Genomic DNA, 13,307 nt, shown 5'->3' with positions numbered 1-13,307 from the left:
CCATTGAAAATTTACCTTCTTTCCATCTTGCTTCATTTCTTCCCTTCCACTGTCAAATTATTCACTAGAATAGGAACACCATCTGCCTTACCAGAAGTTCCACACTGTTTTTACTCAGGATTGAACTTTGAATTTTCTGTTGATGGGCAGGGCTGTGTGCCCTCCCTGTTGGCTGACATGAAGTCAAACTCTGGGGAGGTAATGAAGATAATGATGGCCTCCTTCAAAAGGTCCCATGTGGGCACTGCTGCACTCAGTGCCTCTGACCCTGCAGCAGCCACTGCTGACCCTCTTCTCCACTGGAGACTCCTGGACACTCATGGGCAAGTCTGGGTCAGTCTCTTTTGGGGTCACTTCTCCTTTCTCCTAGGTCCTGGTGTGCACAAGGTTTTGTTTGTGCCCTCCAAGGGTCTGTTTCCTCAGTCCTGTGTAAGTTCTGGTGGATTTATGGTGGGGTTAATGGCGACCTCCTCCAAGAGGACTTATGCCATACCCAGGTCTGCTGTACCCAGAGCCCCTGCCCCTGTGGCAAGCCACTGCTGACCCATAACTACACAAGTGATACTCAAACACAGTTCCGGATCAGTCTCTGTGGGGTCTCTAGGTCCTGGTGTGCACAGGGTTTGTTTGAGCCCTCCAAGGGGCTCTGGTTGATATGGCGTTTGATTCTAAACGCGATTTTACCCCTCCTAAGTTTTCCTGGGGCCTCTTCTTTGCCTTTGACATGGGGTATCTTATTTTGGTGAGATCCAACATTCTTCTGTCTATGGTTGTTCAGGAGTGAGTGGTAATTTTGGAACTCTCGCAGGAGATGAGAGAAGAACCTAGATTTCATGTGATCAGAAGATGTGGATCTCCCGCCAACCAGATCTGGTTTTCCCCCCAGTCAATCTCTCCCATAGGGAAGTTTCCATAAGCCTGTTATCCTTCTCCATCAGAGGGTGGACAGAATGAAAATCACAATCACAGAAATTCAAATTCATCACATGGACCACAGCCTTGAATAATGCAATGAAACTGTGAGCCACATCACGTGGGGCCACATGAGACAGATGGGTCATGGTGGAAGTTCTTACAAAATGTGGTCCACTGGAGAAGGGAATAGCAAGCCCCTTCAGTATTCTTGCTTTGAGAACCCTATGAACAGTATGAAAAGGCAAAATGATAGGACACTAAAAGATGAACTCCCCACATTGATAGGTGCCCAATATGGTACTGGAGATAAGTGGAGAAATAAGTCCAGAAAGAATGAAGAGATGGAGCCAAAGTGAAAATAACACGCAGTTGTGGATGTGATAGGTGATGGGTGTAAATCCAATGTTGTAAGAACAATATTGCATAGGAACATGGAATGTTAAGTCCATGAATCAAGGAAAATTTGTAAGTGGTCAAACAGGAGATGGCAAGAGTGAACATTGACATTTTAGGAATCTGTGAACTAAAATGGACTGGAATGGGTGAATTTAGCTCAGATGACCATTTTATCTACTACTGTGGGCAAGAATCCCTTAGAAGAAATGGAGTAGCCATCATAGTCAACAAATTATTCCAAAATGCAGTACTTGGATGCAATCTCAAATATGACAGAATGATCTCTGTTCATTTCCAAGGCAAACCATTCAATATCACAGTCATCCAAGTCTATGCCCTGATAGTAATGCTGAAGAAGTTGAATGGTTATATGAAGATCTGCAAGGCCATCTAGAACTAACACCCAAAAAAGATGTCCTTTTCATTATAGGGACTGGAATGCAAAGTAGGAAGTCAATAGATACTGGAGTAACAGGCAAATTTGGCTTTGGAGTACAAAACAAAGCAGGTCAAAGGCTAACAGAGTTTTGCCGAGAAAACTCACTGGTCATAACAAACACCCACTTCTGACAACACAAGAAAAGACTCTACTCATGCAAATCACTAGATGGTCAATACCAAAATCAGATTGATTATATTCTTTGCAGCCAAAGATGGAGGAGCTCTATACAGTCAGCAAAAACAAGACCAGAAGCTGACTGTGGCTCAGATTATGAACTCCTTATTGCCAAATTCAGGCTTAACTAGAAGAAAGTAGGGAAAATGACTAGACCATTGAGGTATGACCTAAATCACATCCCTTACGATTGTACAGTGGAAGTAACAAATTGATTCAAGGGATTAGATGGGATAGAAAGAGTGCCTGAAGAACTACGGACCGAGGTTCATGACGTACAGGAGGCAGTGATCAAGAACATCCCCAAGAGAAACAATCCAAAAAGGCAAAATGGTTGTCTGAGGAGATCTTAGAAATAGCTGAGAAAAGAAGAGAAGATAAAAGCAAAGGAGAAAAGGAAAGATATACCCATTTGAATGCAGACTTCCAAAGAATAGCAAGGAGAGATAAGAAAGCCTTGCTCAGTGATCAATGCAAAGAAATAGAGGCAAACAACAGAATGGGAAAGACTAGAGATCTCTTCAAGAAAATTAGAGATACCAAGGAAAGATTTCATGCAAAGATGAACACAATAAAGGACAGAAATGTTATGGACCTAACAGAAGCAGAAGATATTAAGAAGAGGTGGCAAAAATACATAGAACTATGCAATAATGATCTTCATGACCCAGATAATCATGATGGTGTAATCACTTACCTAGAGCCAGACATCCTGGGATATGAAGTCAAGTGGGCCTTAGGAAACATCACAATGAACAGAACTAGTGGAGGTGATGGAATTCCAGTTGAGCTATTTCGAATCCTAAAAGATGATGCTGTGAAAGTGCTGTATTCAATATGCCAGCAAATGTGGAAACCTCAACAGTGGCTACAGGAATGGAAAAGATAAGCTTTCATTCCAATCTCAAAGAAGAAGGGCAATGCCAAAGAATGCTCCAACTACCACACAATTGCACTCAACTCACCACTACAAAGTAATTCTCAAAATTCTCCAAGCCAGGCTTCAACAGTACATGAACCGTGAACTTCCAGATGTTCCAGCTGGATTCAGAAAAGGCAATGGAACCAGAGATCAAGTTGACAACATCTGTTGGATCATTGAAAAAGCAAGAAAGTTTCAGAAAAATGTCTACTTCTGCTTTATCAACTTTGCCAAATCTTTGACTGTGTGAATCAAAACAAACTGTGAACAATTCTTAAAGAAATGGGAATACCAGACCACCTTACCGCCTCCTGAGAAATCTGTATGCAGGTCAAGAAGCAACAGTTAGAACTGGTCATGGAAAAACAGACTGGTTCCAAATAGGAAAAGGAGTATGTCAAGGCTGTATATTGTCACCCTGCTTATTTAACTTATATGCAGAGAACATCATGAGAAACGCTGGGCTGGATGAAGCACAAGCTGGAATCAAGATTGGCTGGAGAAATATCAAGAACCTCAGATATGCAGATGACACCACCCTTATGGCAGAAAGTGAAGAGGAACTAAAGTATATCTTGATGAAAGTGCAAGAGGATAGTGAAAAAGGTGGCTTAAAACTCAACATTCAGAAAACTAAGATCATGGCATCCAGTCCCATCACTTTATGGCAGAAACATGGGAATCAATGGAAAAAATGAATTTTTTTTTGCAGGGGGCTCCAAAATCGCTGTGGATGGTGACTGCACCCATGAAATTACAAAAACACTTGCTCCGTGGAAGAAAATCTATGCCCAAACTAGGCAGCATATTAAAAAGCAGAGATATTACTTTGCCAACAAAGGTCTGTCTAGTCAACGCTATGGTATTTCCAGTACTCATGTATGGATGTGAGCATTGGACTATAAAGAAAGCTGAGCGACGAAGAATTGATGCTTTTGAACTGTGGTACTAGGGAAGGCTCTTGAGAGTCCCTTGGACTGCAAGGAGATCCAACCAGTCAATCCTAAATGTAATCAGTCCTGAATATTTGTTGGAAAGTCTGATGCTGAAGCTGAAATTCCAATACTTTGGCCACCTAAAAGGAAGAACTGATTCATTTGAAAAGACCCTGATGCTAGAAAAGGTTGAAGGCAGGAGAAGTTGACGAATAAGGATGAGATGGTTTGATGGCATCACAGACATGATGGACATGTTTGAGTAGGCTCCTGGAATTGGTGATGGACAGGAAGGCCTGGCGTGCTGCAGTCCATGGGATTGCAAAGAGTTGGACAGGACTGAGTGAACTGAACTGAGCTTTGGATAGGAACTTCTGCGTAAATTGATGTAATCTCTGTGTACTTATTTATTTGGCTTTTCTAAAGAAATAGTAATAACATGATGGCTTGTTTGAGTGTTCTGACAGATGTAGCTTCCAAAGGTTTAAGATAAACCTTGCAATTTTTTCAAGATTCAAAATTATTTTCTGCTAACCCTGGTCAAAATTTGTTTCTGTAAAGAGAGAAATTTCCCATATAAGGCATTAGCCTGCATCATGGTAAATCTTTCCAGCTTCTTTTGTTTCCCTCCTCCTCTTCACTCCTACAGCCTTCCTGATGTGAACTGACTTAGGAGTTGCTGAAATAAATGAACCATCTCTTTTAAAAAAGTGATTGAAAGTGCCTCCTTATAGTTTTAGCTGTGTGATGAGACATTAGTCACAACGTGATTATTTACACATTATTGGAGGAAATAAAATTATACTGGAAAGCTTTGTTATAATTAATAATATGAAATGGCCTTTCAGAAATGCTCTGAAATTTCTTCTTAATGAAGTATAAATTATCAACAACATTTGAATGTGTTTTTAAATGTCACCCTTAAATGACTGTTTTGAGCCATTCACATTCTGGCTACATCACTTGCTTGGGCTTAGGTGGGGGAGTTATTCATTATTCTAAGATTCCATTTCTTCATTAGTAAAAAGAAATGATCTATGGTTCCTACAGTTTGGGTTGTTCTGGGATTAAGCAAAATTATGTTCATAATTTTCTTAGCACAAGTCTGGTATACAGTGTAAGCATTTTAAATATAGGAATTTGGTGTTTCATCTTTTCTCCCCAACATAAAGACTAAAAGTAGATAATGAACTTATATTCAACCTTAAAATGCTACTTAAGTTACTATGCTACTGCTAAGTTGCTTCAGTCGTGTCTCACTCTGTGTGACCCCATAGATGGCAGCCCACCAGACTCCCCCGTCCCTGGGATTCTCCAGGCAAGAACACTGGAGTGGGCTGCCATTGCCTTCTCCAATGCATGAAAGTGAAAAGTGAAAGGGAAGTCGCTCAGTCGTGTCCGACTCAGCGACCCCATAGACTTCAGCCTACCTGGCTCCTCCATCCATGGGATTTTCCAGGCAAGAGTACTGGAGTGGGGTGCCATCGCCTTTTCCGTAAGTTACTATAGGTTGTCTTTTTTTATGCTACACACTTGAAAGTAGTCTTGTATTTTATTGTTGGTGTTGTAATCTGTTATGGGAGAGTAGGATCCACCAGCACTCTTGCCGTATTCTTTGGAGGAACTTTCTCTTGCCCTGATAGTACTGTGCCATGAGGAAGCCTTAGTTAGCAGGAGATGGAAACTTCATCTGGAGTCTTTTGCAGTCATGTGTGTGTCACATTTTATACTGTGTTACACCCTTTTAAAGTATTTATTTATGTATTTGTGGCTGTGCTGGGTCTTTGTTTCTGCGTGCACTTTCTCTAGTTGCTGTGAATGGTGGCTGCTCTCTAGTTGAGGTGCACGGGCTTCTCACTGCAGCGGCGTCTCTGTTGCAGAGCACTGGCTTAGTGTGCAAGGGCTCAGTAGTTGTGGTGCGCAGGCCTATTTGCCCTGTGGCATGTGGAATCTTCCCAGCCTAGGGATGGACCAGTGTTCCCCGCACTGGCAGGCGGGTTCTTAGCCACTGGACCACTAGGGAAGTCCAACACTCTTCTTTAACCTAATACGAAAATCTTCATACCTAGGGATTGTAGTTCCTCCTTTTACATTCTTAGGGACATCCTGATAGCAATGACCTAAGCCTGCAGAACTCCAGCCAGTGAATAAGAAATGTGTTTTGAAAGTTGAAATCCTACTTTTAATCTAAGCACCATGTTATTAGTGTTTATGATGCTCACGCCTTGAATTTGGGACACTAATACTGATGTTATTAGAGATAATATTTTTTTCTCACAGTTACTATAAGCTGCTAGCACCTTGAGTGTCTCTTTGGAAGTTTAATTTGGTGCAAAAATCATAAAATTTGGCTAAAAGAATTGTTGACAAACATTTAAGATGGGGCAAGGATTTGATTTGCATAGTGAGAAAAATAGTTTTGTTTAATCTATTTTATTCATCTGTTGTCCCTGAATATCCACAATATTTGTAAACCAAAAAAATCACATAATAATACTATGCTATGGGAGAAATAGAAAGCTATATTTAAAAACAAAACAAAACAAAACAGAAATCTATACAAAAATGTGCTGAATTCCACCTTAGCTCAAGCAAATCCTGAAATCCACTATCTGTATGTCAGGTTCTGTTGGGTTGGCCAAAAAGTTCAATGAGGTTTTTCATACCATCTTCTTGGAAAACTTGAACAAACTCTTTGGGCAGCCCAATGTAATTCTAATAACACTTTATGCTTAGTGATATAAAGTTTAAAGTGTATTAGTTGCTCAGTTATGTTTGACTTTTGCCTCAATTCTCCAGGCAAGAATACTGGAGTGGGTAACCATTCCCTTCTCCAGAGGATCTTCCTGACCCACCAGGGATCAAACCTGGGTCTCCTGCATTGCTGGCATATTCTTTAGCATCTGAGTCACCAGACAAGCCCTTCAGTGACTTAGCTGTAATAACTAACTTAGCTGTAATTACAATAACTTAGCTGTAATTTCTATATTTAATTATGTGTCTGTGTTGTGTGTGTGTTTAATTATGTGTTAGTTATTCAGTCACGTCTGACTCTTTGTGATCCATAGATTATAGCACACAAGGCTCCTCTGTCCATGGGATTTTCCAGGCAAGAATCCTGGAGTAGGTTGCCATTTTCTTCTCCAGGGGATCTTCCCAACCCAGAGATTGAACCAAAGTCTCTTGCATCTCCTGTACTGGCAGGTGGGTTCTTTACCACTGTGCCATATGATGTGTGAAATTGAGAGTACACATGCTTAGCTATTTTATAACATGTAACCTAGCAGACAGCACACCTTTAGCATTTTGACTGCTTATGCTAAATTCCCCCAGCTAGTGCAATCAAGGCGAATTACCACCACTTGCTTGTGTTTATGCCCCATGAGGAAGCCTTGGACATAAGCTGTACAGTTCATTCTGATTGCTACCAAGTAATTCTTTGCAGACCTATACATCAAAACTATGGCTGATTTTCAGCAGTATGCCGTCATGTTTTAGAAATTGGCTAATTAAAACTTTATGAGTAGACAATTAAAAGCAAAGTTCTTTTATTTGAGAATCAAATTAATTGTACATACAAGAACACAGTTGTTTTTTTTTAACCATAGTGCATATATATTTTAAAAAATTACTTGGAATAATTGCTTTACATTGTTGTCTTGGTTTCTGCTGTACAACAATGCAAACCAGTCATAACTATATATATATGTGTGTGTATATATATGTACATCCTCCTTCTTGACATACGTATTTTAAATATACTTTTTTTTTAAATTTGTGAGAGGGGGAAATGATTAGTAATATAATGAAATGATTATTTTTATTTGACCCTTAAATCTTCTTAAAGTTTCATTTGGACTTGCACCCTATAAAGAAATCTGCTCTATTCTTTCAATTATGCTATGGTATGCTGTGCCATATTTTCCTGCCCTGATTCTCTAAATTTAAGTGAAATAAACATGGGTATCGAGGGCAGAACCACTTCAGTAGTATTTCTGCTGCTATAAACTCTTACAAAGAGTTTAGGGGGAACATTTTTTTTTCCTTTTTTAAATGTGTTCCTAACAAAAAGGGAAAGATAAACATTTCAAGAGAAGAAAAGGGTCAGAAACTTAGAAAGGTTTTTTGTTGTTGTTTTTTTCTTAAGTTCTATGTTTGACTGATTTCACTGAGACAACTTAAAACATTTGCTTGATGGTTAATTAATGATAAGCCTAGTATCAGTTGCAGTGTATTTATTTGAGTATCCTGGTTTACATTCAGTTTAGATTTTCATTTACAAAGCTGTTTCAAATATCAACAAGAAGAGTCATGAAATAAACAAAGCAGCAGGGCAGTATTTATAGTGTGCTTTACACTCCACTCACTACTCCCCTAGTTATTATTTTTGGAAACACAGAGCAGGATAATCTCAGTCCCAGGTGGTGAGAGGAGACTCTGGAAGAACCTCCTATATGACCTGCATTTAACATACATCTCTGATGAGGCCTGTCTATATAAGCTCACTTCTTGGGATGATAATATTTTAATATGTCAGCCATTTAAACATTAAAGTAAAAGCCTTTGAGGGCAGATATTTAAGTACAGAAAACAAGGAGGGTATATTAAGCATGTCTTTTTATTCTTATGTGTTGATATTCAGGCTTTATAGACCCAGGGCTTGCAGATACACAGATATAGTGAAGGGCTGGATGTGAACAAACATTTGTAGGCAAACTAACCAATTCAGAGCCTCCCCTGCCGCATGTCTTCTTACACTCTGAGCCAATATTCTCCTGCCCTAATCATCCCAGGATCAGGTACCAGGCACCTAAGGCCAGCTCCCATACCCTGGGAGGTGCTAAGGCTATTCAAACTACTCAGCTACCTACTTTGCCCCACCTGTTCCTTCCCTCCAAAACTTCAATACATCTTCCCTTGGTTACTCTCCCTCTTGACGATCCTGGCACTTCTCCAGGGAAGCAAAGAAGAGGAGATAATGTAATTCATACATCCAAATTACAATTTTATTTGTTTTTTAAATCTTCTTAGTATTTCATCTGGCCCTACCTTCTATAAGCACATTTCAATGGCCTTGCATGGCTTGGGGTGCACCTCCTCTTGGGGACTCTGAGTAACAAACTGTGTTTTCAGTGGCAGTCCTTTCCTGATCTGGCCTCAGCATTCCAAAACAGAGGAATGCAAGAAAATTGATACTGTGACAAAAAGAAGAAAATCACAATACATTAGTCCCCCCTTATCCATAGCAGATACATTCTAACACCCCAGTAGGTGCCTGAAAACATGAATAGTACCAACCCCTATATACCTTGTTTCTTCCTATACATACATATGATAAAGTTTAATTTATGAAGGAGACACAGTAGATTAACAGCAATAACTAATAAAATAGCATGATTATAATAATATACTGTATTAAAAGTTATATCAATGTGGTTTATATGGAAAAGAATCTGTAAAGGGATAGATGTATATGTGTAACTGAATCACTTTGCTATACAATTGATACTAACACAACATTGTAAGTCAACCATACTCTAATATAAAATTGAAAATTAAAAAAAGACTTACCATCCCAGTAACCAAAATATCACTTTTTATTCTTAATTTTTATCTACAGCATTTTATCTACAATGACATTAAAATACAGCAGAACTATACTTGAAAGAAAGTAAATATTCTGTGATATTTTAAGACAAGCTTATAAGTTTAAATATTTTTCCCTCCATAGCAAAGACTTATACACAATCTCAAAATTTTGTATGAGCACTGAGTTTCCCCTTAACTGTTATGTGAGTGCTATGCATTAATCAACTATACTTCATTTTTAGAAAAAAATAATTTTGCTTTTCTCTCAGAATGACAAGGGAGGAAGCCTTACCAATTCTTCTGTACCTTCCCATGGTTCTTCCTATATCAGATTCAGTTGATTTTTTTAATGAATAAAATACAATCCTGCCAGTGCTCAAGAAAGCACAACAGAATGGGCCATTTATTCATGCAATGGCAGCAGTGAGAACTTCAGGCCTAAACTCCTCTTTGTTTGTCCTTTCAGAGCTGCTCCTGCTGATTTCTCTTGGTTGTGCAGGGAATGGCTGGGTGGTCATTAAACAGTAGGTGAAAGGTGAGTGGGTGAAGAAAGCAATCCATTCTGATCTTCATAACTGGCTATTACTTCACCCCCTGCTGGGTCAGCATCTCCAGAAGGGATGCGATGGGCAGTTATAAAAAAGGAACAGCCAGAGTCTAGCTATAAAACGTTTATAGAACACCTATAAAATGACCCCCGAGGCTCAGTGAAATGGCGGCTTTATGGTTAAAGCCTAGATTCCAGACTACTGTCTGACCCCCTGCTCTGAAAGAGGCCACCTTCACACTCCCTAAACCAGCTCAGTCCAACCACTCGCTTTCACCTTTATTTTTGTCCTCAAGGAACCTATAAATTAGAGAGTGGAGGGAAAGTACACCACCTTTGACTTTGGATTATTTAACTTACTGACGTTTTAGGGCCAGGTCTTCTGATAGACACACTTAAATAATGCCTGGCCCAGATGGAATATCAAGATGTGACTGAGCTAATATGCTGCACGATCTTTATGGGGCCAGTATGGGTGGGCCACAGGTCTTGATCCTGACAAGTTGGTGTTGGTGGTTCATGTGGTTAATAGTCAGACACCCCCTCCCCACCAACTTACAAAACAGTAAAAATGGTTGTCCTCTGAGAGGTATTAAGTCAAGTAGGAAATTACTGAAAATGTGAGTGTAGAGATTGAGGCTTTTCAAACACTAGGCCAGGTAAATGTTGTATAAATTATCGTTATTACTCAATGCATTTTGGTGAGATGTTAGTGAGTAACAAAAGCATAATTTTGAGTGATATTTCAAGTATAATGTGATGAATCAGGTGAATCATCCCCGCTTCACAGTAAATGGACTTCATGAACTTGAAAATTCATGTCTATTTAGTTTCCTTCTCTTGAATATACTGGACATTTTCTAGCTTGTGTGACTTGGAATTATCATTTTATGCTTCTGATAAGCATGTGATAAAATTAAGTTTCCATTAAAAATTTTTTTTCAGGCTGACTCTCTTTTCACATTGTGCTTTGATGACTATAAATTGATTGATAATGAATGATAAGAATACCAATCTCAGCAGATATACTATACCTTACTTTCACAATAGAACCTTCATGTAACTTGCATCTTCTATCAAAAAGATGGACTATAAATAAGACGTAGCAATTGGCTTCCTGTAAAATTGATTACTAAACACATAGCCAAAATGATGTCTTCTCTGGCTATAATTTTTTTCTTTCTAGAATATTATCTCATTAACTTAAAACACTAGCCTTTGTTTTGTCAGTAATCAAATGCTTTCTGCTGATTCTATTATCTTTTGCCCTTCATCATTTCAGATTCTGGGGGAAGCATTTGGGGAGATTTTTTCATTAAAATTTAGAATTCTTTATTAACATCATTGTAATCACAGTAAGACTAACCAACTGAAATGTGATGTTAGGTTATAGTTTCTTGCAGCTCCTTCTTAATGCTTTACTATTTTATAGATTCTTATATCAAGTGTGTGCTGAGTCACTCAGTTATTTCTGACTCTTTGGGATCCCATGGACTGTAGTCTACCAGGCTCCTCTGTCCATGAAATTTTCCAGGCAAGAATACCGGAGTGGGTTGCCGTTTCCTACTCCAGGCAATCTTTCCAACACAGTGATGGAACCCCAGTCTCTTGTGTCTCCTGAGCTGGCAGGCAGATTCTTCAGCACTGCACCACCTAGGAACCCCTTATTCAAAAGTAGAATTAAAAAACACATATAGTCAATAATAAAGTAATATCTTGTTATGGTGACAGATGTTAAGTAGACATTGTGGCACTTATTTTAATGTATGGAAATATCAAATCTAACATAATGTTGTAGGTCAACAATATGTCAAAAGAGAAACTCATAGAAAAAGAGATCCAATATTAGTTAACAGAGGCAGGGGATGGTGAGAGAGAGAACTGGATGAAGATAGAAAGAAAAGAAAGGAAAAGAAAAAATAAATATTATTAAATGCAATTTCTATGTAATTCTCTCATTTAAATCATCAAAAATACTCGCTTCTCCAACAATAATTTTCAAAGTTTCTTTAAATAAATTTTGATCATAAAAAGTATGCATGTGCATTCATGAAAATACAAGTAATATAAAAACTACATAAAAGAAAGCTAGGCAACCATTATTCTAGTTATCTCTATACTTCATAGGCATTTTTTAAGATGCTGTTTTGTAAATCTTTTTACTTTGCAACTTTTATTTGTGGCTATGTCCATAAACATATAGAGGTATCCATCATAATTAGAATGTCTGCATTATGTTCTAATCTATGAATTTATTATAATTTAATCGATTAAAAACTGATATTTGTAAGTTTCACTATTTTATTTAGCACCATAGAATGGACATGATTCTTTGCAAATTTATACAGTTATCTACCATGGCGTACATTTCTAATATTGGAAATGCTAAGGCAGAAAGTGTTTACATTTTAAACTTAGAGAACAAATTTTGTTGATTCAAAACTAGCTGTTTCTGTTTATACTTTATTAATGAAATAAAGACAACTCCTGTTTCCTCACAGCCTAGATGACACTGTAGTTGGCAAAAATTATATAATTTTTAATTTTATTGCCAAAAAACTTATATGACCCTTTCCTTGGAATTTTTGACTTTTATTTTTTTTTTGCATTTATTATTATTATTACTTTTTATACTTTACAATATTGTATTGGTTTTGCCATACACATCAACAAATTAAAGAGGTTATTTTATTTGTACTTCATTTGTGTTTCTTCTTGTGAATTATCTATGTGTTTTGCCTCTTTTCTAATTAAAATGTTTGCAACTTTTTCCACTTGAAATTTTTACCAGTTATTTTATGCTTTACTGAAATTTTTAAATTGTTTTTGAATTAATATTCATCTTAAATGATAAAATCTATCAGTCTTTATCTCCATATTATCTGATTTTCATCTATAATATAGGGCTTCTCAAAGCTAGTTTCTAGCAGAAACAAGTTTTTAGATGTTTTCCACAAAGGAAGATAGCAAACGGCTCAGATATTGAAGAATGGATTTTTCTCTGATTTCATAGTTTAGGAAAGAATATGAGTAACATGCTTCCTTTTTTCCTTAATGATAATATATTTCTATATTCTTTAGTGGAAAACACAACTTGAATGATTTAAGAATCCTTGTTTTACCTCATTTTCTCCACCAAAACTTTATACATATTGGCTCATTTTCTCTGGCATCTTATCCTGTTAAAAGGGATGTGATTATTCTTATTTACTCTTCTTTGTAGAAGATCGAATTAGTCTGCCAGGACACTTAAAACTCTCTTGAAACCTATTAATGAATAACTAGCTGCTTGATGATATGAATAAATTGATTATCTCGCATTAAGTTTTCCTGAAACAAAGTATGATATATTAATCCAAAAATACATGTATGCCTTCAGTTTAGGAA

Source organism: Bos mutus, chromosome 17 (genome assembly GCF_027580195.1).
Source record: "Bos mutus isolate GX-2022 chromosome 17, NWIPB_WYAK_1.1, whole genome shotgun sequence".
Lineage (NCBI taxonomy): Eukaryota > Metazoa > Chordata > Mammalia > Artiodactyla > Bovidae > Bos > Bos mutus.
Note: the sequence above shows the minus strand (reverse complement) of the source record.